Here is a 25,168-nt window from a genome sequence, read left to right as displayed (position 1 = left end):
GGGTTTCACTGTCAGACACTCTGCGATACGACCTTTCTCAGAGGAAGGGATGAACTCTGTGTCCTTAAGTGACATCATCTGTAACTTTTTATGGGCTGCTTTTGCCCAGTGAATGGTTATCAATCATCTGGGTAAACCTGATTTAGGGCCATGTTCCCAGAGTAGGCCCTGAGTTGACCCTGGCATTGAAGACACATCACCCTTGTAGCATTAGCCAATGTCAAGGTCACATATGGATGTTGATTTGAAAGAGGCAGAAACAGCCAATATTTCCAAAAGCTCTCTTCAGTGTCCATTTTTAAAGAGAGCAACCCTAGTAGCAAAGCTTCTATGTTAAGAGTTTCAGAGCTTGCTTGGCAAGTGACCACTTATCTGATGTTCAGAAAAATATCATACAAATCTCTGGGCCACTAAAAGTAATAGTCAACTTGCATTCTTCACATTCTGTTGAAGTTTGAGAGTGACTGTTCTTTTAAGAATCTATTAAGCAACAGGCACAAGAATAGGCACATGGGGATCAAAGTATCAGCTTGGTTTCTGACAGCTTGGTTTCTGAAATGGACAATATGGTTTGAACTTTGCAGACAGGGTCAAATAAGGTGACCTCCTGGATTGAATATGCCCATGCAAAGCTGGAGCATCGTGTCTCCCTCTCAGAGGCTGGTCATTTACCTGGTGGAAAATATCCTGAAGGCGGGGTTCTTTCTCTGAGACACAGAAAGAGAGAAGATGCAGAAAAGGTGTGCCAAGTGTGCGCAATTCAAATTCAAGAAAGGGCTTGAAATCAACAGATCAGTCATTGCACCACTCTTAGGGAAGAGTAAGTGAGGGAATGGATGAAAGGTAATAAATGTTAGCCTCTAATGAGTTTCCTGAGAGCTGAACGTCCTGCTTTATGGGGGCAATGTAGAATGTAGAGAAACATAACAAAGAGGTCCCACTAAGATGATTCGTGTGAAAGGCCGTGTGCTAAGTGTTTTATATGGCAAGGTCACAGGTAATGTGACTCCAGAGACCCCATACGGAAGCCCCACACTGCAGGAACGTTTCCAGTGCATGAATAAGAGCAGTCGCAAAAGGCCAGCTTGGATCAGGGGTTCATCCCATCAAAGGAATGTCATATGCATGTCATTGTCCAATCATAAGTATGCATCGTTCTCTCCACCCTGAACACGGGTATCTGGGCAAAGATGTTCTAAAATGAGGGGGAAATGTGTGGCATCACCGCGTCTGTGCAGTCTGTTTACATCCAGCGTTCATTCATCCATCCCGTAGGAGGCTGCTATTGCCTCACCTGTAGGTGAAGTTTTTAAGGTTCAGAGGGGTTAAGTAACTTGCCCAAGACTATAGAAAAGTCGAAAGAGGATGGAGCCAGGATTCAATAATTTTAGAAGTCGTTTCGTTTCCCCCCTTTTCTCACTGTCGAGGAGGAAATGACCTCCCAAGAGCCTGACCCAGGCTGTGGAGTAGGCCATTAATCTACAGTAGGAGGGGTTATAAGATCTGTAAATAGCGATGGGCCATGGTAAGGGAGCTGGGCATACGGGATGAATTGGGAAACTCTTTCTCTTTTCTGGCTTAGTGTTCAGAGCCAAAATCTGCTTCTCCTTGCCATGAAATCTTCAGCAAGTTTATAACGATCCAAAGTCTTGAGTACCCGGTAGCAAAGAGAACACACATCCTTCAGCCATAAATTTCAACAATTTTTCTGTAAGACAAGCTGGGGGCCGTGTGTTTCACAGTTATAGGTTCTTGATGGGCCAAGAAGGATTCAGGATGAGACGCTCTATGAATTGGCATTGGCAACAGTGATGGCTAAACAGGGGAAGATGAGCGTAAACCTCACTTGATAGAACATGGGTGTGGGTAGTTCTTTGATTTCATTATTTGTTATTGAAAAACAAATACACTTAGCATCACATTAAAGTAACCAATGGCTTGTCAATGTATTAAAGAGTTATAGTTTTATAAGAAGAAGGAAGAGCACTCAATGCCAGGATTTAGAGACTATTTATGCATTATCCCCTTTAATCCTCACAAGAACCTGCTGAAGTCAGCTGAAACCTCTCTCTGTCTTTTTGATTGTTAGCTCATAAAAATCCTTAGGCTTAAAAAGATTAACTAACCTCAATGCACAGGTTTAAAAGTCATACTCCTTTCAACATACAATACATTCCAACAACTAATATTCTTAAAACACTATAGAGTTACAGTGAATGGTTCACATAACATTGTCTTTGTCAGTCTTTCCCAAACCCCCTGGAGTTAGTCCTTACAATACTCATTTTGCAGATAAGAAAAGCTGAAGTTCAAAAAAGTGACGCCTTACAGGCAGTAAATAACAGAGTTCAAATTCAAATACAGACCTTCTGATGTCCAATCTCAACTCTGTCCAGTACCCTGCCCCACGGAAATGGGAGACACATTCCTTATCACCCACAGAAAGCCTTTCTATTTGAGTTATGACTTCACACACGAAACAAAGCTGGCTGCCTAATGACAGATTCGGTTCATAGGGTCAGACCTTGAAAATCTAAATCTACAAGGTAACGGCCAACATCATTATCTTTAGAAAACTCTTTTGAGAGACTTATGGATGGCAGCTCCGGAGTGCATTAAAAAAACCAAACAAACCAAAAAAACTACCTTTGGCATACAGAGACAATAGGATATATATATATATATATATATATATATATATATATATATATATCCTCCATAAACCACATGAGCGAATTCCTTATAATATCTGTATATTATATAATAAGAAATTGGCTCATGTGATTCATGGAGGCTACACAGAAGTACCAAGGTCTGCAGTCAGCAAGATGGAACCCAGGAGAGCCAGTGGTATAAGTTCTAGTTAGAGGGCAGAAGTAGACTGATGTCTCAGTTCAGGTAGTCAGGTAGGTGAAATGCCTCTCACTCTGCCTCTTTGTTCAATTCATTTCTTCAACGGATTGGATGAGGCCCACCCACATTGGGGAAGACAATCTTGGTCTACCACTTCCAATGGAGTCTCATACAGAAACACCCTCACAGACACACCCCGAATAATGTTTGGTCAAATGTCTGGGCACTCCCATAACCTAGTCAACATAAAGTTAACCATCACAAGGTCACCCTAACCAATGATATTGACCTTGAGGAAGGTAAGCAGGATCATCCATCACATATACCTCATTATTCTTCTGAGAGGCAGAGTAACTGGACAATCATTGTATTTGTGAAGTCCAGAACTTTGCACCGATTCTGTAACTTCTTTTGGTCTTCCACGCTCACATTGTTTTCTCTTTACATTTCTCCTGCATTCAGCTGTTTCCTAATTTGGCTTGGCAGCACGTATCCAACTAAAAATTAGTTTCACTGAAAACCAAAGTTAGCCTGGTATGGACCCGTGAGTTCCTGTGACCCTGAAGATTTGAGTCTGGAATCCAGCTTTGCATTTTACTAGCTAACATAAGATCGAACCATATACATGTACAAATACCCAGCTTTTTAAAATATAAAAATATCGATTTCATGTGGTTTAATGTCATAACGATCGATAGTCAGGGTAAATGGGTGATACATGTGATCTCACGTAGCTCTCACAAAGCCATCGTGGTTTCTCTGTTTTACTCATGAAGAAGCAGAGGTTCTGAGAGTTTGAACAAGGCTACAAAGCTATTGTGTGACTGGACTGAGATGCTAGCCAGGCCTCCCTGCTTCCAAAGCCAACACTCTCTCCACTTTCCACTGACAACATCAGTGAGTCATCACTTAAGCATTCAAGACCTCCAACATCATTTTTTTTTTCCTGTTTATCTTACACAAGAAGAAACTTGAATGCCAAGCAAAGGAGCTTTAACTTCATGGTGTGGACGTGAACGATTGTGGGCATTATCTCGGAAAATCAGAGTGTATACATTGCTAAGCAGTGAGTAAGGTTATATCAGCTAAGCAGTGAGTAAAGTTATATCAGCAGTGCCGCCTTGGAGACGCAATCATGGAATTTTCCCTAAGGAAATGGGCGATTCTCTTTACTCAGCACTGATGAGCGTGAGCCGATGGATCATTGGTTGTGGTAGATGTCATTCTTTTGTTTGAATGCTGGGGTTATTTCTTTGTTCATTTCTCGCAATGTTTTCTCGGTAGCTAGCAAGAAATTCTAACATTTTTGCCAAACTTAGCTATGCCAAGGGAATTCAAAAGGGAGATATTTTTGTTCCAACGAGGGCTGAAATTTTAAACTGTGCTCAGGGAAATCTGGGCATGGTGGTGACAGAGACACGAAATAGTAGAACTCAAAGACAAAGGAGAAACCTGCAGGACAAAACTAGGCTGCTTGGTGAGCCTGTTCTCTTTACTATTTTCATTCATTCATTCATTCATTCATTCATTCAATAAATAAATATTTATAAATGTATTTACGATTTATATTATTTATACAGAACATATTCAAAATACAACATTTCTAAAAAATACTTATGTACTAGGCATCCTTTTTCCCACAAAAATTGTGTGGTTCTCTGTTTCTTTTGAATGAGAATCAGACTGAGAACTGAAACTAGACCACACGGCCTACTATCTACATTAATATGAGTTTACTCTCTTTATTAATATACTCCTCCAGGAGGTTTTTGCCCAGGAAGATAAAAATTGCAGGTAATTTTATTGTTCACTTCAGGAGCTTCCGGAAAAAACCCACCAACTCTTCAATACAAAGCATCAAATGACAGTTTACATCCCAAGAATGTTTGAACCCTATTCTCAAAATCTTTACGTTGCTGGATCCACCCATCCTAATCTGTTTTGTCATGATTCTACCCCAAATTTTAACTGAGCTCCAACCCCTGCCCCCTCCTCCATCAGGAGACTTACTTTAGACCAGACTTCAAAAAATCTCAATAAATATCCCAAATTTGCCTCCCCCCCCCGCCCCCTTTTGAGGTTCTGCTGAGACTTCACAGAGGTAATATTCTCCCTTATCAAGGCCAGCATTGTCTTATCTGCAGGTTGTTTTGGTGTCATTTTGGGGACCTAGGATTCCAAAAAAGCTTTTTTTTTTTAACTAGTAGAAATCCAAAGGCTTGAGTTGGACAAATTTATGTGGGGGGAGTTTTAAAGTAATTGAATGGATTGAAGTGCAGTCTCACTGAGGAATAAGATCACAATAGTAGGAAAAATCAGATGACTGTTAAAAAAACCCACAAAAAAACAGTAAGAGATACATAGAAACTGTCAAACCAAGAAATTATTAGCAACAAATCAGGAAAAGCAAAATGAGTTTGGAAAGGGAGATTCTTTTGCAAAGTGATTAAACAACTTCATCTTTTACAAAGCAAATGTTGTAATTATTATCCAATTACTAAAAATAAGCTGTGGACTGTGCCATAAACTTGGCTTGTTTTGAAAATAATGTAAATATTGCAGTACTAAAAAGCAGGGAAATAGATTTTTGTTGTTGTTGTTGTTGTTGTTTGTTATTGGGCTTTTGTAATATGGTACCACAAAAGCAAATATTTAGATTGGTCAATTGAATAGTATCAGTGGTGATAAGCTTTTATTATTTGTAAACTATCAAAACACTTTGATCTTAATCTGCCAGAGGTTTGACACATAATGTAGATGTACATGTTTTTGCAAACTTATAAAAATATATAAATTTGGTTATGCATAAGCAAATGCATTCCCTTAAATATGCTCTAAACATTTTTAGTGTTGTGAAAACATGTAAGTTTAATTTAGTTTAAAAAGTTTAATTCAAGTTGGAGCGTTCTTCTTCTTCAATTGCAATTTAACTTAACTATGTATATATCCCAACATGTCTGCAGGATAATGATGATAATAAAGCTTATGTGGAACTGAGAAAACAGCAAAAATTACTTTGGTTACTTTTTGGTTACTTGAAACCAAAAACTTTGAGAACCATTTCCATAAAGTTCTACTACTATCCCCATTCAAAGAGGAATTTTATAGCACCCTTACTAGTTGGCCACTAAACCCAGAAAAAAATAATTCCATTATTGATGAGTTCAGAGATTTGGAAGACGGCTTGTCAAATTCAGACAATTTCAGATTGTCAGACAATCTTAATTACCATAGTGTCTTTATTTTGTGCCCCATCGAACTCCCAGAACCAGTCTCTTTTTGGTCTTAGTGCTTGGTGCCATAAAGTTTCAGATGACAGTCTTGCAAATTCTGAAGACCATGTCACCTCTTGCCTGGTTTATTCTCCAAGTGCATCGTTTCTAGTTCTTTTGAGTACTTCCGTCTGACGTGATTTTCTAATCTTCTCATTGGCACACTTCAGTTTTTTTATGGTCGTGACACACATAGCAAGAAAATATAAATTTCTCTAGACAGGAATTTACCAGAGCCAAGTGCGATGAAGCCTTCAGTTTTATTGATTTCTCATCCTGTTTTTCATACTACTGTTTCTTACTGAATTGCTGGCAGCAAAACCGTTTTTCTTTTTGTTATGAGTTTCTCTAAGAATCAGGTCTCTTCCATTCTGCATTTGCGCAATAGATTCTTTCAACCTTAACCCTCATTCAAACGTCATTGTGCTGGGTTTGTTCCCAAATTTTAGTCTGTCACGTTTTTAATATTCCCTCAAATCAGAAGTGGCAAAACTTTACTCCATGATTATCTTCTATTACTCTTGAAATAAAGAATTGGAATATGGAATTTTAAAGCAAGTAAACCAGCAAAAAATTTGATGTGCTATTAAAATAGAAAAGTTAAATAATAATGACCTATTTATTCAGTGCTTGTGGAAATGGTAAAAGCTGGAGTGGGACTCAGTCTCACATGTTTTCAGGATTACCTGAAATAATCTTATTATCTTTTAGACAAATTGCATGAAATGACTGTACCATGCAAAAGTCTCTTACCGGCTTTTATCTCCAAAGAAAATGTTAAACGAATTGTCTTACTCCACCTTCCTTCCCAGATCTAATTTTAAGCACTGAGTGTACCGTGTATTTATAGTTATCTTGGCCTCCATTTATCTCACAGGAATTATTAAGTTAACCTTTAGGTCTCACTGGCTTTGTTATGGGGCGAATGAAAGTTGTTTGGTGCAATGACCTGTCAGAGGCCAATGACCTCTTCAGAGTTCAGAGCTAGAGGTACCCAGCAAAACTGTGGGAACAGCAAGAACCCCAACAACACGGTGCTACTTCAGCAGACTTGGGGTCATCCAGGAGAGGCCTGGCTCTAAGTCAGCTCCTAGCTACACGCAATCCCACACTCTTCCATTGAAAGGACTGCTAACCACATTGGGTACATCACTTGGAGGTAGGCAATGGCGGGGGAAAGAAGCCGTTCTTACACATAATGTGCTGTGCTTGTCCACGAATGTGACTCTGAACGTGGTGTACTAGTTCTGACCCATAAGATGAATGCTCTAAAAGTCAGTGATTAAGAGAGTCATGGAGAAGCAGTACTGAAATTTAGACACAGCCTGTGTCCATGAGGAAGCACAGATTCTATCACCTTAATTAGAACATGAGAGAGTCTCAAAATAAAACTACCAAAGAGATTTGCATAATTCAAAAGTGAAGACAGGTGATGAAGAGTATATTTGACAATATACACACATAAGGCATTGTCTTCATTATTTTATGAAGTATTACTTAAGTGCAGTAATGTTTCATTTATAAAAGGTTAATGTAGACTATGTTCAATTGTGAAAATGTAAATGAATTTACATTTAGTTTCAATAAAGTAAAACTACCAAAAAAAAAAAGCATAGATTATATTACCTCAAGTACTTCTGCTGTTAAAGAACAATGAGTTACATGCCTGGCCAGCATCTTCCAGTTTTCTTATCATCTGGAAAAGCATCTGTGGTCTCATTCCCACTTGCCATGAAAACTACATTCATTCATTCATTCATTCATTCATTCATTCACTCACTCATCAAATCATGTCGGCTGTCTTCATTGTGACAGAACTGTGCTGCTCTTAGAAAGCTTCAGACGAGCAGAGGAAAAGGAACGCTTATACCACTGACTACAGTACGGGTGGTCTGAGTAAAATGCTAAGAAAACACAAGCAGTTAACCCCTGGATTCTGCTTGAATGGGTTGAGAAGGGCTTCACAGGGGACAGACATGGAATGTAGACCTAGATGGTGAGAGGACCTTGCCAGGCAGGGAAGGTGAAGGTGGTTGTCAAAATGGGGGATCTCACCAATGGTGGGACAGTCACTCTTCGTGGCCCAGGCAGTCTCTGACCTTAAAACCGATAGAGGTGGCCACACTTGTGGGCCCTAGTCACCATGGCTGCCTCCTCTTTCCCACCACCCAGGCAGGCTTGTAGGTATGTTCTTTCCCACACATGATGAAATAACCCTTCTTGGAGACTATAGAAAGCAGAAGCGTTGGGGTTCATTCATTCCACAAGGAGTACACAGCTTCCCCACCTACTATCTGCAGTGGCACTGTCCCAGGCCCCCTGGGGGAAACGAAGGTGCCTAAGTGCCAGAACAGCTTGTCTATTTGTTAGGGGCTATTCAATAACAATACAAAGTCGCAAGTGTGAGTCCTGGAAGCAAAGGACCACAGTGTGGGGCCTTCCGTATGTTCTAGAATACAATGCTGAAGGTCACAAACACTATCTATAGATTTCTAAACTGTTTTCTAATTTTCTGTAGGAAATGAAACTCAACTTGTCTACAAGAAATGTGGTCACACAGACACAAGCTTGTTAGGTTCAGAAATTCAGCGACTAGAGTTGCTCTCCTGCTGGCAGCGTACCCGTGTCAAGTAACCAACAATCGCTGATGTCCTATCAATAATTCAGTGTCCACAGTATCAGTCTTTTTCTATATTTCCCCAAGAGCCTACCCTCACCACCACAACCGTCGGTGTAGACATTCCATCTCATTTTTCATTTGAAATATTGCCTGCGTGCCTACCCTGGGGGTAGCACTTTTCCAGGTGGGAAAATTCAGAACCTCCTCACCTGTCAGACTTTCTCTCTCAGACTAATAGACTCTCAAGTTTTCCACTCAGCTCTGGGCTTTTAAATGCAAATAGCCTGAAAGAGGTAGCTCCTGTATCTGTGGGTCACCAGGGCTCTCTGTGAACCCGTTTTCAATGGGTTTAATTATGAGGAAAGGAGCAGAAGTTCCACAGGGACTGGGTCTGGGCTTGGGAGACCTGAAACAGAGGTGAGTCATAGAGAGAGGAGGGATTGAGGAAAACTACAGATTCAGGCAAGGCATGTTGGTATAATGAGTAATGAGTTTCTATTATAATTGCTACTTAGCACAGGGGAAACAAGAAACGGCCCAGTGTGAGCAGGCAGGGACACAGAGAGAAAGGAAGGGAGAGAAACAGAAAGACAGAAAGAAAGAGAAAGAGAGGGAGAAGGAAGGGAGGGAGGGAGGAGAGGGGAGGAAGAAGGAAAGGAAAAAATTTAGACAAAGTACTAATTTGAATACTTCCAAGTCTAAATCTGGATGGAGCAAGCCCGTTATCAATTCCTCCTCTTCTCTTCCTGCATGGAATTCCCAAAAGAAGGGAATTAGGGCCTTCACACAGCGAACTTCTCCCTGTCTTGTACTCTGTTTCCTTCTACCTGTAAGGGAGAGGGAAACTGAGACGAAGAATAAAGGCAGGGCTGAGAGGAATGAGGGGGATAAAATCCACTCAGCGGGGCTTTACCTCCATTATCTGTCATCTGAGCAGGAAGTGTCTCGCCCTGGGGGTGCTTCTTCCACCTGTGGTGCCTTCAGATAGGCTGTGCAGTGTTCCAGCTTGGCGCCATGACATGAGTTACACACTAGCATCACCGGCTTGCAAAACGACAGCTGGTCTTCCCAAAGGGCCTCTCACACAGCCCTGGGGCCAGGCACCCATCTCCGAGGACACATCTGAGGGTCCTGGGGAAAGAAGCCTTCTCTCACCAAAATAATTCTGAGGCCACTCTTCAAAAATCCCTTCTGCAGTGAGACAAAAATTCTGCAGTGAGACAAAATTCTTTGGAATAAGCTTGTAGCAAGCACTCACTCCCCAAGAAAAATTTGCTTAATGTTTGCTTTCTCCTCAACAGCAAGCTACCGTGTTTCCCCAAAAATAAGTCCTAGCCAGACTATCAGCTCTAATGTATTTTTTGGAGCAAAAATTAATATAAGACCCAGTCTTATTTTGCTATAATATATGTTATATATGTGTATATATATATATATATATATATATATATATATATATATATATATATATATATATATATATATATATATATATATATATAATTTTAATATAATATAATACCAGGTCTTATATTAATTTTTGCTCCAAAAGACGCATTAGAGCTGATGGTCTGGCTAGGTCTTATTTTTGGGGGAAACACAGTAACAGCAGCTTCCCTGCCAAAACATATGATTTGGACAAGGAGAGGAATCATTCTGTAATAGATGAAGGTCCTTCCTCAGAGGCATTGAGCATCCAGGGAGAAGTCTGAGGTGTAAAACTGGCTCCCTCTGGTGACACAAGAAAACAAAAGTGCTGGCTTATTTCTTTTCACTGTTTCAAGGAACTAACTACCAAATACAAATAAGTAAAGCAATCATCTTGTACTCAAAAGCTGTATAGTTCTACATTTATGCAAACCAACTCTGGACTGTGGAGTGTAGATGTGAATAGGTTTTTAATCTCTTTGAGGGCATCCGGCTGCAATGTTTCCCCTGCTCAGCAGAGACAAATACAGCTGGATAGTTGCAAACACACATGGGGGGGGGGGGGGGCCCTGAGTCACTGGAAGAGGAAATCTCAGCTGCTCACTTCAGGCCGCAGTAACTGCCCTTCTCTTACTAAGCCTGAAACCAGCAAGAAAGTTCTATGGTGTTGTAGGGAGTGTGAGTGGGGGTGGGGAGAGAGGCTGGGAACAGGAAACAGGGTGGGTTTCCAGGTGGCATGTGTATATACAGTGTTTTCCCGAAAGTAAGACCTAGCCAGACCATCAGCTCTAATGTGTCTTTTGGAGTAAAAATTAATATAACACCTGGTGTTTATTGTATTATATTATACTCTATTATACCCAATCTTATATAAAATAAGACTGGGTCTTATATTAATTTTTGCTCCAAAAGACACATTAGAGCTGAGTGTCTGGCTAGACCTTATTTTTGGGGAAACACGGTAGTTAAGAGGTGGTTATAGGAGTGTTTTTTATTTCAAATTTCAATGTGAACATGAGTCACTTGGCAATCTTGTGAAAATGCAGATTCTGACTTAGTGGCTCTGAGGCGGGGCCTGGAATTCTGCATTTCTGATATACTTCTAGTTCAGGCCGATGCTGCCGTACTTTAAGAACTCAACAAAACAGGGACATACCCCGGAGTAGTGAAGATTCACACACAAAATTTTCCTTCTTCTGAACATTGCCTTGGCCTATCTCTGGACATGAACTTGAGTTCCTGATTATGTTCTAAATTGCTTTTAATTTAATATGCCCAAGTAGACTTTGTTAAAGCTGGTTGTCTTCCCCCAGGAAACACTACCTGAGGGCCAGTTTTGCAGTACATTTGTCTGGAAAGCTAGGTACGTACATACCGGTAGGTATGTGTTGCCCTCTGCTGGTCGTCGTCTGAAATGCACAACCGGCCGTGCCCTGCGCTTGGTGCTGGATGTCAGGCCAGAAGTTGCAGGGGGCGGAGTGGGGCGGGGGGGGGGGGGGATAGTTCTAGGCCAAGAAAAACGTTAGATTCATTCCTCCTTGTAGGTTCATTCTGTAACAGACCTTTAGATATCCAGATTCCCTGAGCTTTAATACAGGTTACTACTGCAGAGCTACTGCTTTATTTATATTATCTGTTTGAACGGTTAAGGGCATTCACGGTCATTTAGTATTGGGTGGTGGGTGTCTCAGAATGACTCTGGAGTTTTGTTTTTGTTTTTTCCCCACAAGAGACAAGGAAGAATATGTATGCTGTCAAGGCATTCCAAGCCATTCAGATAGGCAGCCCCTGCTGTCTGCAGACAACCACCACAGTCATTTTTCATATGAGGAAACTGAGGCTCAGCAAGGCTGAGTGACAGGCCCCACTGAGAGTGGGAAGCTGGCACCGGAACCTCAGGTGGCACATGCCACCTCACTTTAGATACTTAAGCCATGGCTCTGTGTAAGGAAGTGGTGAATCTCTTTCAAGACTAGGATGGGTGACCCCTCAGAGGTCCTCGGCCCCCTCCTGCCCAGTAAGCCAGTTTGGCAAAGGCAGCTTCGTGGTCAGAAGGAGCGGAGGGAGGGTAGCCGGGCAGAGCCTCTAATAATTATTTTTAATATAAGTACTCTGGGAATAACCCAACCGTGGCACACTTTTATTCTCCGTTATTAAACTAGCCAAAGAAGACAAAAATGGATAAAACCCTTTAACTGTCTCACTCATACGTCATTCATGCATTTTTGTAGCAGGGAAAACTTTGCATTGGGTTGCAGTGTTGGAAGTTTATTAACACTGCTCCGTCTTACAAAAGGCTGGATGGACTTTTCACGCCAGGGCAGGAAAGGGCTGCCGGCCCCCAGCCTCCCGCTCCTCCCTCTGCAGCCAGAGCCAGCACCCTTTACCTGGGCACAGCCACCTATCCTGCTTACTCAGAACTAGTTCCGAATGCACCACGACCACCTTTGTGGAGGTCAGCACCAAAGCAAAGATGCCCATCGTGGGCCTGGGCACCTGGAAGGTCAATACATATGCAGATATTTGAACCATGCCAGCAGTGTCAGTCCTGGTTAGAAATGTGGAAGGAAGCTCAGGCCCCGCCCCAGGCTACTGATTTGGAATCGTAGCATGTGATGAGCCTACATTTATGCTGTCATGACCGCTTTCCATCTGAAAATTCCTTCGGGTTATTTCAGAATCCAGATTTCAGCCTGGTCGTTAGAAGAGGTTGCAGTAGAAGTCACCTCTCTCCCCTATCACTGGAGACATTTCAGGGCTGGAGGGTTAACCTGGACTGGAAGGAAAGGGGTTTTTAGCTAGGATGGGACATGAGGCTGTAATCAGAAAGTGAATTCGCTTTTCTTTTTTCTCTTTTGAAAGGTTTTCCAAAGTGTGCTGTTTTTCTCAGGTGTCCGCTGGCAAGTGGGCCCCCAGTGAAGCCTTGGTTTGGAGAAGCCAGACTGCGTAGGAGAGTCTGTTGTGCCCAAGTATATATGGGATTTAGGTATATGAAGTTAATGCCCATGGTTATGATGGTAGTGTGTAGCATGTGCTCATGGTACATTTTTAAAATCAATCCAGCAGTTTCATAAATGTCAGAATGTATATTTTATACTATAGTATTTATATATAGTAGTTCTACTACAGTATTTAGAGATTTTATTTAAACTCACATTCTTGAAGTTTGTGCTCTGGAGCTTGAAAAAACAGTATGCAGATATGGGTGTTTGTTAGCACACGTTAGGATCCTGAAATCTGCTTTAACAGAACCAAGTGTTCAGATACACACTGCACCAAGCTTTTTGTTCTGCATTTCCTGCCTGGAAAGGCCTTTCTCCCAAAAGATGACAAAGGCAATATCCTCCCCAGTAAAGTAACATTCTGGATGCCTGGTAGGCAGGTTCCATCTTCTTCTAAGTGCTGAGTGAAAATTTCCTTCATCATCCACAAGCGTCTCTCTCCAAAGCGACTTTGCTTGATATTCAGCTAGACTAGATTGGGTTTGTCCAGAAGAGAGTCTGAGACTAGGATTGAGCCTAGGAGTTTGTTTGGAAGGCAGTAACCAGGAAGCACCGGTAGGAGGCGGGCGGTGACCCAGGGAAGGGAAGGAAACCAGCAGAGGACACATTCATGAGTAAGTTACTGTTGCAGGGAACTGGGGCTCACGTCTACTGTACAGCTCTGGCAGGGGGTGTAGAGCATACCCAAGGGGTGTCCCACCCAAAAGATGAGAGAGATGGAGAATTAAACCACTAACTCCCATCTGTCGTTAGTTTGAGGGCTGTTCCCATGCATGTTAGTTCCCTGGCACTTCCGGCCTGCCTGGCACCCAGCATCTCCTGGGGTCCGAGAAAGCTCTCAGGCTAAGGGATGCTGGCATTGGCAATAGAAAACTATCCACGTCCATAATAATATTGAGTGCCGAGGGGATAGGAGCAGTGAACCAAATGTAAGGCAGAGCTGATTAGAAACACACTATGAAAGCTTCCTCTTAATGGGAAGAAACCAAAAGGCCAGCCACTGAGGAGGGCAGGATATGGAAAGCATACACTCACTGTAATCCTTCTGATAGCTTTCCTGCTTCTTCCCAACACAGATCCTTACATACTTCTCCTCAGTCCCCCATCACTGAAGGTCAAGGTGAAGATAGGCTTGAGAAAAATGTTTCCTTATCTTTTCAGAAGATGTTGAGATTGGTCCGGAGAGGAGTGTTACAAGCCACAGCCAGCAAGAGAATGCAATGCGTTTCTAATCCACAGGAACTTAGTGTCTATATTCCAAGGAAATAATATTTCTTTTTCAGGCTGTAAATTTTAATCCTTTTCCCCTTTACAGACTTGAAAGCCACAGGATTATCCCTTCAAAAGGAAATATTGAAGCCAAGGTGCTTGCTGTTCTTTAATAAAACTCCCACATAGTACTTTCCTTTTAGATCTTACGGCATGGTCCTGTCTCTACTTAAGTCCCAGCCTTACGTGCTTTTTGTACCTCTTAACATCAAGCGGAATGAGCAACTCAGATTTAGGTTGCTTGTGTTTCCTAATTTGGGAAATGGAGGAGGGTGCAGGAAAGGAGATTTTCCCCTGCCCTAAGAGTCCTGGGCGCTACAAAAAAAATAATGGTTGGTGTTGATTCTAGAAAACTGGTTCTCATGTAGCTTTTAGGCTGCGTTCTTTATCTCTGAACTTTCCTGGAGGAAGGATTCCTTTCAATAAAGTGAGGACAAGATAAGCAGTAAGTAGTTAACTAGGTAAGGGTGGTAGTCAGTGTTCTGGGTAAGGGAACCTCATGTGAAAAATACATGAGGCCCAAGTAATAAGCTCATGAAAACGTGCTCAACATCTTTAGTCATTAGGGAAATGCAAATTAATGCAAAATTGAGATACAATTTCACACCCACTAGCATGGCAAACATTTAAGACGGACAATACCAAGAATTGATGAGAATGTAGAATGAGGAAAACTCATATATACTGCTGGCGGGAATAATATAGGGAAGAGGCATAAGGATCACTTTTACAGAAGGGGGAACTAGGAGGTTGGATTCCAAGCCTGCTGTCTTCGTGCGCCAAGGCACAGAACTCAGGCAGGCAGACATCAATCACACAGCACTAACCGTCCAAAACCTGTTGAGCAAAGAGATTCCATTGTAATGGCCATTCCTGTAATTAAGCCTCTTACAAAGTAGCCACAGGCTGTACTTCCAAAAGTTAAAGATAAACCTGCCCCTGTTTTTTTCGTACCTTGCATCAGTTCCCCATACCAAGAAACAAGAAACACATAGGAAGGCTGGACAATTAAATGCTTACATGGTGGAAAGTTTGCAAACTTAATTGTCCACCTTCAAATAACCCCCAGCCTGATGGGCAGAGGGGGTCTCTCTTCCCCTAGTGATTGGAGACCACCCACACCGTCTGTGGGGTGGCCTTTCCTTTCCTCTCTGCTAAATAAACTTACTTTCACTTTAAACTCTATATTGACTCATGTTTGAATTCTTTCCTGTGTGAAGAAAAGAACCTTCTTAGCTCAGGATTTGAGTCCCCACTCGGGGGATTTGAACCCACTCTGGAGTCAGGAATGGTAAATGATAAATGGAACCACTTTGGCAAAAAGTGTGGCAGTTTTTTATAAAGTTAAACATATACTTTCCTTATGACCCAGCAATTGCAGTCCAAGGTAATTATCCGAAAGAGAAAATTCGTGTTCACAAAAGGTCTTGTACAAGAATATCCATAGCAGCTTTATTCATAATAGCCCCAAATTGGAAACAACCCAAATGTCCACCAACAAGAAGATGGGTAAACAAGTTTTGTGTATTATCAGTTGACAATACAAATGATGAATTAGTACACTGATACGTGCAACATGATGGAATCTCACACACATAATGCTGAGAGAAGAAGTAGGTGCAAAAGGGCATATAAAAATTATATGTTTGCACTTATATGAAGTTCTAGAATAGGTAAAACTAATTTAAGGTGAAGAAAATCAATGGTTTTGAGAGTTTGGGGGGGTAACCTGGGAAGAGAGGAGGACCCCTTCTCATGAAATGGAAATCTGGTGAGGGTGTAGGTACATAGGTGTATCCAGTTCTCAAAATTGCTCAGTTAAGACTTGTGCATTTCAATGTATGTAAATTTTACTTTAAAAACTGTAAAAATAATGATCATCCAATGAAGGGGCTCGGGAGGGGGTGGTATAGATGAAACAGGAGTGGTAGGATATTAATAGTTGAAGTTGAGTGAAAAAGTAGGGTTCATTATACTATTGTTTATCTATGTTTGAAATTTTCTACACAGAAAAAGGTTTTCAAAAAGACAATAAGCAAAAATTTGGACCATTTTAAATGGGTTGACCATAATCATTTTCTGTTTCAAAATTGAAATCATGAATGAAAGCCTACTGCATTTGGGGAGGTAACATAGAGAAAGTGTTAGTAAGGTAAGAAACTTAAATCTCATGCCACGGGACCATGCTATTAGCTCTACGTACGCCCCTACTTCCATCCCCCCATTAACTTGTGGAAAATCATCACTCCTTTATTGAATGTGTTATGAACGGAAGTGATAAAAAAACATCCAGGAGATCACTGTTAACAAAAATGAAGGTTTTGCTGAACAAAGTAAATCTAGAAATTAAAAATTGACTTGTATAGTCCAATATGAGGTCCACCCTAGAAATTAATATATTTTGATTCTAGCCCCTACCACCACAACTCATGTCAAAGAGAAAAACAAGCAGAAAAAGTCTACCAACCTAAAGACTTGTCTACATGAAAAGTACGGAAGTAAATATTAAGCAGAATGTTAAGATGTAATAAAACTGGGTGGTGGGTACCCGGTGTCTATATATCATTCTTTCTTCTCGGTATGTTTGAAATATGTAATTTTAAAATCCTACCATAAACAAAAGAATGACCAAGGGTTAGTTAAGTGGGGAAAGGTAAGGAACACAATGTAGACAGAAAGAATAGCGCGTATAAAGTATAGGTAAGTGCAAATACAGGTAAGATGGGTGGTAAATGTTCTTAGCAAGGAAAGGAACAGGAGGAATGGGAGTAATCAGTCAAGTTCTAGTGAAAGGATGGCAGACGACACAGCACACAGAGGTGTCTGGTGGACAGCAGAAATAATCACACTCATTAAACATCACAGGGAAAGGGAGGTGTGGGGACAGAGTCCCTGAGAGCAGTTTCCAGACTCTTGGCCCTGCGTGGGGAGGTGTTGGCTCAGGTTGTGAATGACCATCAACTGTGACTGGTTGGCCGTCACGTGTAACCGGTTAGCCAATTGGTTACTGATGTAACTGTGGGGCTGCACTGATTGGTTGGTTGGTTGGCAGGCAGAGGAGTGAATGGTGGACCGTGGATCGTGTGGCTACTACTGTGTGTGTCTCCCTGGCCGCCAGAGAGAATATAGTGATAAGACTCCCCTACCTATGGCTCCGTGGGTGTTCCTTTTTGGTCTCGCCACATCCTGCGTTCTTATGTGGGGAGCGGGACCAGAGGCCCCACAGGCCGCCGACAAGACAAATGGCGCAGCGAGCAGGGTCTCCCGCAGGACAGGAGGGAACTATCACAAGCTGAGCATGACGATGTAGCAGGCAGGCACTTTACATACTGTCCCATTTAATCTTCCCAACAACCCTGAGCTGGGTGGCATGATTCCTGTTTTATATATGAGGACCCTGAAGATCAGAGAGGTTCACCAACTTGACCAAGATCATGCAACTAGGAAACTGCAGAGCCAGGAATCTGCTCACATGTGTCTGTTTCTAAATCCAGTATTCTCTTTTTTAATGAACAGTTTTCTTTTTGAGGTGTAATTTACATGCCATAAAATTGATCCATTTTTAGCATACAATTTATTGAGTGTTAGTGAGTTTCATATAATTGTGCAGCTATGACCACAATCCAGTTTGGGATTCTGACTGGAATTCTACTCATTTTTTAACATTGCTCAGACTTCACCTCTTCCATTAAGTATCTAAGCTTCTCTCTCACATCCCTGCCAATTTCGTCTCACCGTCAACCCCTCCCACACACACTGAAGCACTCCCATTTCCATCAAAACACCCTGGGAGTCCTCCATAATTGCACTTGAACTTGTACTTATTGGATTGTAGTTAATAGTTCATGAGTTGGTCTCTCTCTTACTGGGCCATGCTCCTTGAAAACAAGGGCAGTGTTTCATTTATCTTAATAGCTCTTGTTCCTGGTACAGTTCATGGTAGGCACTAAAAGTATTGTTAATTCACTCCATTCAAAATTCCTAAAACAAGTTCTTAAACATTAGGAGACATTCAGTGAGTAATTGGTTACTTTTGGGCTTGATTTGTTAGTTAAGGCCAGATCCTGTGCTTTTCTGAAAGTTTTGTTTTCTCATTTTTCCTATTCCTCTTTTGCTTTTCCTTCCATTTTTAGAGAGGGCAGAGATGCAACAAAACATTAAGAATATATATGAGGTTAGGCAAAGAGGAATATATGTATTGAATATAAATAGTTGCTAAGTTTACCCTTTGGGGGAGATAAAAAAACATAACATTTTCCATCGTATTTTGTTAAAAGTTGGTCTATTATTAATATTTTGCCTAATATCGTACCCGTTAGGAAAACGGGTTCTTTCCTATCCGTCTTAAAAATAATTTGCAACAAAAGGGAAGTTTTGGCACAGTGGGGATGCCTGGCCTTTTTATACTTGCTTAGAGTTCCAAAGGTGAAGACATGCAGGTCATTTGGCACTGCAGTTCTTTGCTGCAGCTGTCATGGAGTGACCACAGATCATGGCAATCGGAATTTCAGCACATCATCTCCCCAAGGACCACCAGACATCGCAGCCTTGGCCACCACTCACCTTATAAATCATAACTGCTCTACAGAAGACCACATATGCGAGTAACACTTGCTGATTTTTTTTTTTTTTTTTTTACATCCTGCGGTCCCTATTTCTCTTATCTGACACCTCACAGAAAGATGATGTCAGGGACTAGTTTAGGATACTCAACTGGCATAAAAAGACCAACATTCATTTTTTGGTACCGACTGATGGTTACAAGACTGGTCACAAAGTACTCGCTGTCATTATCCTTTACTTGAAAACTCACTAATAAACAAAGCCAGTCAAGCTATTTCCTAAATTTATTTAATAACGATGTTGGGAGGATTCAAATGGGGAACCTAAAGAGCTTTGTCTCACTCCTGATGGAGTCCCAGATCTACAGGTAAAGTATCTTCTCTCTGGACACAACATAGCACTGAGAAGTAGTGATAGAAATGTCGGTTCTCAAAGCTACTGGAAAGCATTCTGTTAAAAAATTCTGGGACCTTAGAGGACTTAGTTCAGAAGCTTAAGATGATTTGCAAATAGATTGTCTTTTGTTTACCGTTGAGATTTGTTTTATATTACTTTAGATTTCTTCATTTTTTTCCCCTCTGTGTATTTTTTAAACCCCTTAGGCTTCATGTTATTTCAACTCACTAGCATCTGTGGCCTGGCACTTGTTTTGACTAAGTAATCACATGTCTTTCCCTACACAGTGCAGCCTCTGAAACCTTATCTGCTAGGACCAGCCTTTCTCTGCCCCCAGGGGGGCCTCCCAGTGGCTTGCTGTACCTGTTTTTCTCCAGAAGAAAACAAGAGAAAATCAACAAGGTTGATTTTGTTCTATACGTAAAAAATTATATTGGGTACTTTATCTATTGTTGAGACTTTTTAAAGTTAAAATGCATTGAGCTCTTTCCATGTGTTAACTTACTTAAATAATATAACTTTATAAAATATATTATTACTTTAAAATATCATTACTATGCTCATTAGCGAACAAAAGGAATGAGGCAAGAATGTTAAGCAAGTTACCCAAGATCACATGGTTAGCACAGAGAGTTGGAACCCAGGCAGACTGGCTCCAAAGCCCACACTGTTGTCCATTATTCTACTTCTTTGGAACTTCTGAGTCACATTTTCTCCCGTTGGATAATTATTAGTCCCCAGTAGTCCACTTGCATTAGAGATTCAGCCTGGGAGTCAGGAAACTTGGATTCTTGTTCTGTGTTTTAATTTCGGGGGGCATAGCATTCTAGGTAGAGAGAAGGCAGGTACAAAGGCCTAATGGCTATAGGGAAGAGGAAGGAAGGCCAGTATTAGGAGCGATGGGAAACCACTGCAGTGTTTTAAGGCTGGGCAGAAGAGGGGGGTTAGCTGTTACATGATCACAAGTTCTACCAATGTCATGGTAGAATGGCTGCCCAAAAGACAGCAAAAGTGGATTTAGGAAAATTTGTTGGGGGTCTACTAAGAGAATCCAGGCAAGAGATAAGGGAAGCTTGGGCTAAGCTGGTTTGTGTGTGCATGACATGCGTGGGGTGAGAGGGATGGAGAAAATGTATTTTAAAACATGTACCCTTGATTGAAACTGATTTTGATTAAGTTAGGTAACAAGACTGTAACAAAACATTCCAGAAATTACGTTTCTAAATAAGTGTTACTGCTTTCAAAGTGTCCTATTAGAGGTTAAAGACCCATTTCAATAATGCTTCCTGGCTCTAAACAATCCTGGAAAGCCTCTTTTAGAACTTCCTTCAGAACCAGTTTATGAGCCAAACTAGAAAAATAGGCCTAATGCCATATATACATAGTCATACTTCATAAGTCCCCAAAGCAAACTATGTGTAACGTTGTTAAATTGTTGCAAGGTTTATAAGAAATTCCTTTTATGACTTTGACCTTCCAATGTATACAGTGAGGTCACTTCTGTAAAAAAAATAAGCAATACTATGTGGGGGGAAAGCTAAGCCATCTGATTCTTCACCAAAAAATGAGGATATATTCTTTTGGCAAAGAGTGAGCCAACTAGGAAACACAACGCAGGAGAAATTCTTGGACAGTCAGGGATTTTTTTTTTTTTTTTTTTTATCATATAACAAGTATACTTTAGAAGGTTGACAACAAATATCTCACAGGGGGGAAAAAAGAATAACATTATATCCATCAGTTTTAGGAGCAGTGGGAAGCATGACGGGCAGAGCTCAAATTTCCGAGCCAAGCCTAGGAATCCAACTCTAGTTCTCTAACTAGCTGTGCAGGCTTGGACTAATTCTCTGATCCTTACCTTCCTCATCTGTAAAAGGGAGATTCGTACCTGTATGCCAGGAGTCTTGCGAAATTTTGTTAATGGAGCCCTAATTCCAATACCTTCCCATCACCTAACCATCTTTGCTTCAGGTTAAAGACCAGGAAAGCCTGAGGGAAGCAGGACAGGAGTAAAGGACAACCCTCCATCTACTTTAGGGCTTAACTGTCTTCACCTTTCTCAGCTCTGCAATACCAGCACACAGAGAAAGAATTCCTGGCTACTTTATCAGCCTCAGAAAAGAAGGGCTGGGGGGCCCTCGGGCAGTGCCTTTGGTTCAATAGACACTCCTAGAACATTCTGTCATTTAGGGCAAGAAACAGCCCCTGTAAAAACCTGAATCATTTCAAGAAAATGAAACAAACTCAATGCCCAAGAGTAGAAGATTGGTTGAACTGTGAGACAAATACCTGACAGCACACTCACATATTGGAATTATATACTGAAGAATAATATTAAATGACATGAAAGATGTTCCGGATAAGTAAATATTGCTGCAAAACAGTAGATGTACTATGGGTTCCAATCTTTTAAAAATAATTGATCTATAGGGAAAAACAGAAGGAAAGAAAAATTGTTGATAAATTCTGAGTGGCAGGATTATGGATGCATCAAATGTTTTCTTCTCTAAAACGTATACAAACAATGTAATATTTGCTAATATAAAGTTATAATAATGATATAGCACTGGAAAAACAAACTCCACAGGGCATAAATTGAGACCACATTGTTCACCACCACAGAATAACAAGCATTTAAAGAAATGTGTTGTTGTTTTGTTTTGTTTTTTGTTTTCCCTGAGAAATGAGGTAGAAAATTGGTAGAAGGGAAAAGTGCCTCTTTTGATTTTCTGCAAATTTCCTCTTTTTTTTTTTTTTTTAACTTTGTCCCACACTCCAAAGAATTTATTTTTTTCCCCAGAATTAAGAGTGGAAGAAAATAACAAACCTGGCTCTTTTCCTGCCCCAAGATGCTCAATGTTGAGAGTTAGGAGTAGAGAAATTTCACATAATTCAGACTTCCCCATACCAGAGGCTCCTGGCCCTGCCACTGGGTCTGTGACCTCTTTGGCGTTCACTTCCTGACAGTTACCTCTCTGGGTAGGAGAGAGATAACTGGGGCAATTCCTGTCCTATAACCTGCACAGTGGTCCAGGAAAGGGGAGGAAAGCACAAGGCCCAGACTTCCTTAAGTTCTTAAAAGAAGAATACTTGTAAGTAGTTAAAGCTTTCCACATTTATCATTACCGGAATTGTTAAGAATAATTTACTGAGTTCTTTCCATGAGCCAGGTATACACTTCATTGTCTCATTTAATTTTCTTTTTCTTTTTTCCATTTAATTTTAAAGTTGGCCACTTAGGTCTTATACTTATTTCATAGATAGAGACACAGGCTGAGGTCAAGCAATGCACCTTCAGAGATTGCAAAGCTATTTCAAAATGGCCTCTATTATTCTTCACACGACTCTACAAGATGAAGAATCTATGTTTTAACATGGGAAATGAAAGGACAGATGGCTTTAAAATCCCTTCTGTGGTCCACACGCATGATCCATAAGAGCATTTCTAGCTTTTGGTTTCCGTAGTGGGGTCCTGTACTTAGTAGAGCAATGGTGGAAGCCAAACATGGGCCTATTTCCCTAGATTATGAGTGGCGGATTTTAATCTGACCTTGAAGAAGGCAGGGTATGGTGGGAGACTAGATATTAGCAGCAAATATCCAGATCATGATGTGTCTTGACAATAGGACCAACTAATTCTGGAGTTTGCTGGAGGGAGGGAGCAAATGGCTCCGCCAGAGAAGCAAAAGGCAGAAAGAGTCTAGGTCAGTGGGTGATGTTTTGATGCTTGGTAGACCAGCTTAACCCTATCTGCAAAGGCAAGGGGCTCTGTGTAAATAGCTGTGAAATTATTATGGCTAGGTATGTATGCTATCATAAAATAGTATTTTACTCAGGTCCTTAACAAGACAATCTGCTACTAATTCTTAAAGTACCATGTGTATTAATATTGATTTTTCAATATACACACATAATAGAAAGACAAAGAGACAATATGGCAATCATAAACGATTGCGTTTTCACTTCTTGTTTGGATGAAAGTGGGACTATATCAAGAGTTGTTTGAAGTAAAATAGTGAACTGAGACACTGACTTATTTTCATAGTAATCTATATGGTTTGCTATATGAGAATCAAATTCCTTATGATGGGTCTTAGGGAAGTCAATTTTAAAATCAGTAACTCTTGACTAAAATCATTTGTTATTGCTTTTTGGAGGGGAAAAAGAGGAGGGAAGAAGCAGAAAAGGAAGCATTTTCCTAGAACTATGAATTAGCAACCTTGGATCCTTGTCCCAGCTCTTAGATTTCAGATTCCATACCTGTACAATGAGATTCTAAAAGGCAGGTGATGTTTGAGAGTGTCAATGCTGTGTGACAAGCTGGCATCCCATGGGTATTCATAACAGTAAAACAAAATCCAATGAGCGAGCGCTTTTAAGTGCGAAATAAGTATCCGCACATGTCCAGCGCTCTAAGACACTGACACTTGAGAATGGCTGTCTTTATCCTTCAGAGTATGGATGGTGGGCACGCTGAGTTAGGGAGCTTTGCTAAGCTCTGTAGTAGAAAAGCTTGCCCCTCACTTTGTCCCCATCCGTCATGGAGAAAAGGAAGAGCAAGTGGGTACGAGTATAGGATTTAGAAGATGCATTCCTGAGAGTCACCTGAGAGTGCCGCCTCCAATTGCTCTGACCTGAACTCTATAGTTCATCGTGTGCACATTGAGTACCAACTCTCACTAGATGGGACCTATCCACTGCTGGGACCTGTCAGGCCTTGGATTTGTGCTCCCCCAGAAGGGATCCCAGGAGGAATTGTTATGCTCTAAGGACAAATGAGATATAGAACTAACTACACACACTTATGTCTTAATGAATTCAATGCATAGTGTGTCAGAGTTAAAAATGTGCAAAGACTATCTTTTCAAATTTATGGTTAATTATTCTGAGGACGTGTTTGGCAGGCACACATTTGCTGGACTTGTTACGTGGATGAAATAGGGAATAGTCAACGAGGACACTAACCACTACGTAGGGCAGCTTCTAGAAATCAAGAAGGGGAATTTTCCATGTGGTCAGGCAAACATATCATTGCTTCATATTTCTCACCTACTCAAAAAATGTTCTGACATTTATGCTTCAAAGCCTTGTGTGATAGTTCAAGCCTTGAACTACCTCTGGGTATTTTTATAGGTTTAATTTGTTCCGTAATTGTGGCCTTCAAATTTGTAATCCTCTTTATTCCACTCCATCCTCCCTTCATCTGTTCTATAAGCGTGTAATGCATTCCATTTATCCTGTTCTCTCCCAACTGAAATAATGTCCGGGAATTGCCTAAGGGAAATCCCTATAAAAGTACCAAGAGAAAGGGCGGATAAGTGACTGCCCATAAATCGAGCACTTTAAAGGCTTGAATCACTATTTAAAATTGAAAACCACGAAGAAAGCATGAACTTCCCTCCGCGAGAACTGTCCATCTTCACCCTCGGGTTGAAGTTTCCCACGAGTGAAAGAAGGCATCATGTCATCACGGCCAAGATTTCGCCGACACGTCCCTACCTTGGCAAGTGTCTCCTTTATAACGCGAAACGCTCTGGGACAGACGCTCCCGGCTTTAATTTTCTACTTCCCCAGGCCCAAGCCCGCCCACCCGCGTCGAAGCCACCTCCTTACTGGTCCGGAAATGTGCTCGTCTCCGAAACAAGCCAATCAGAGCCTCACTTTCTACCCCAGGGATTTGGGAAACGGAAAAGACCTCGACCTGTTCCTGGACCTAAGGCGGGGCCATTCATGAATGACAGCTCGACCCTCCAATAGGCAGAGCT

General features: G+C 41.2%; 1 pseudogene; it reads right to left on the bottom strand.

Moving 5' to 3' along the window:
* The window catches only part of LOC141567584 (heterogeneous nuclear ribonucleoprotein A1-like), a 35,178-nt pseudogene extending 10,211 nt beyond the window's left edge, over window positions 1–24,967 (bottom strand).
* Between the last annotated feature and the right edge of the window lie 201 nt (window positions 24,968–25,168).

The sequence above is a fragment of the Rhinolophus sinicus genome, linkage group LG11 (genome assembly GCF_036562045.2).
Source record: "Rhinolophus sinicus isolate RSC01 linkage group LG11, ASM3656204v1, whole genome shotgun sequence".
NCBI classification, from domain to species: domain Eukaryota; kingdom Metazoa; phylum Chordata; class Mammalia; order Chiroptera; family Rhinolophidae; genus Rhinolophus; species Rhinolophus sinicus.
The sequence above is the reverse complement of the archived record's forward strand: the minus strand, read 5'-3'. Positions and strand labels throughout refer to the sequence as shown.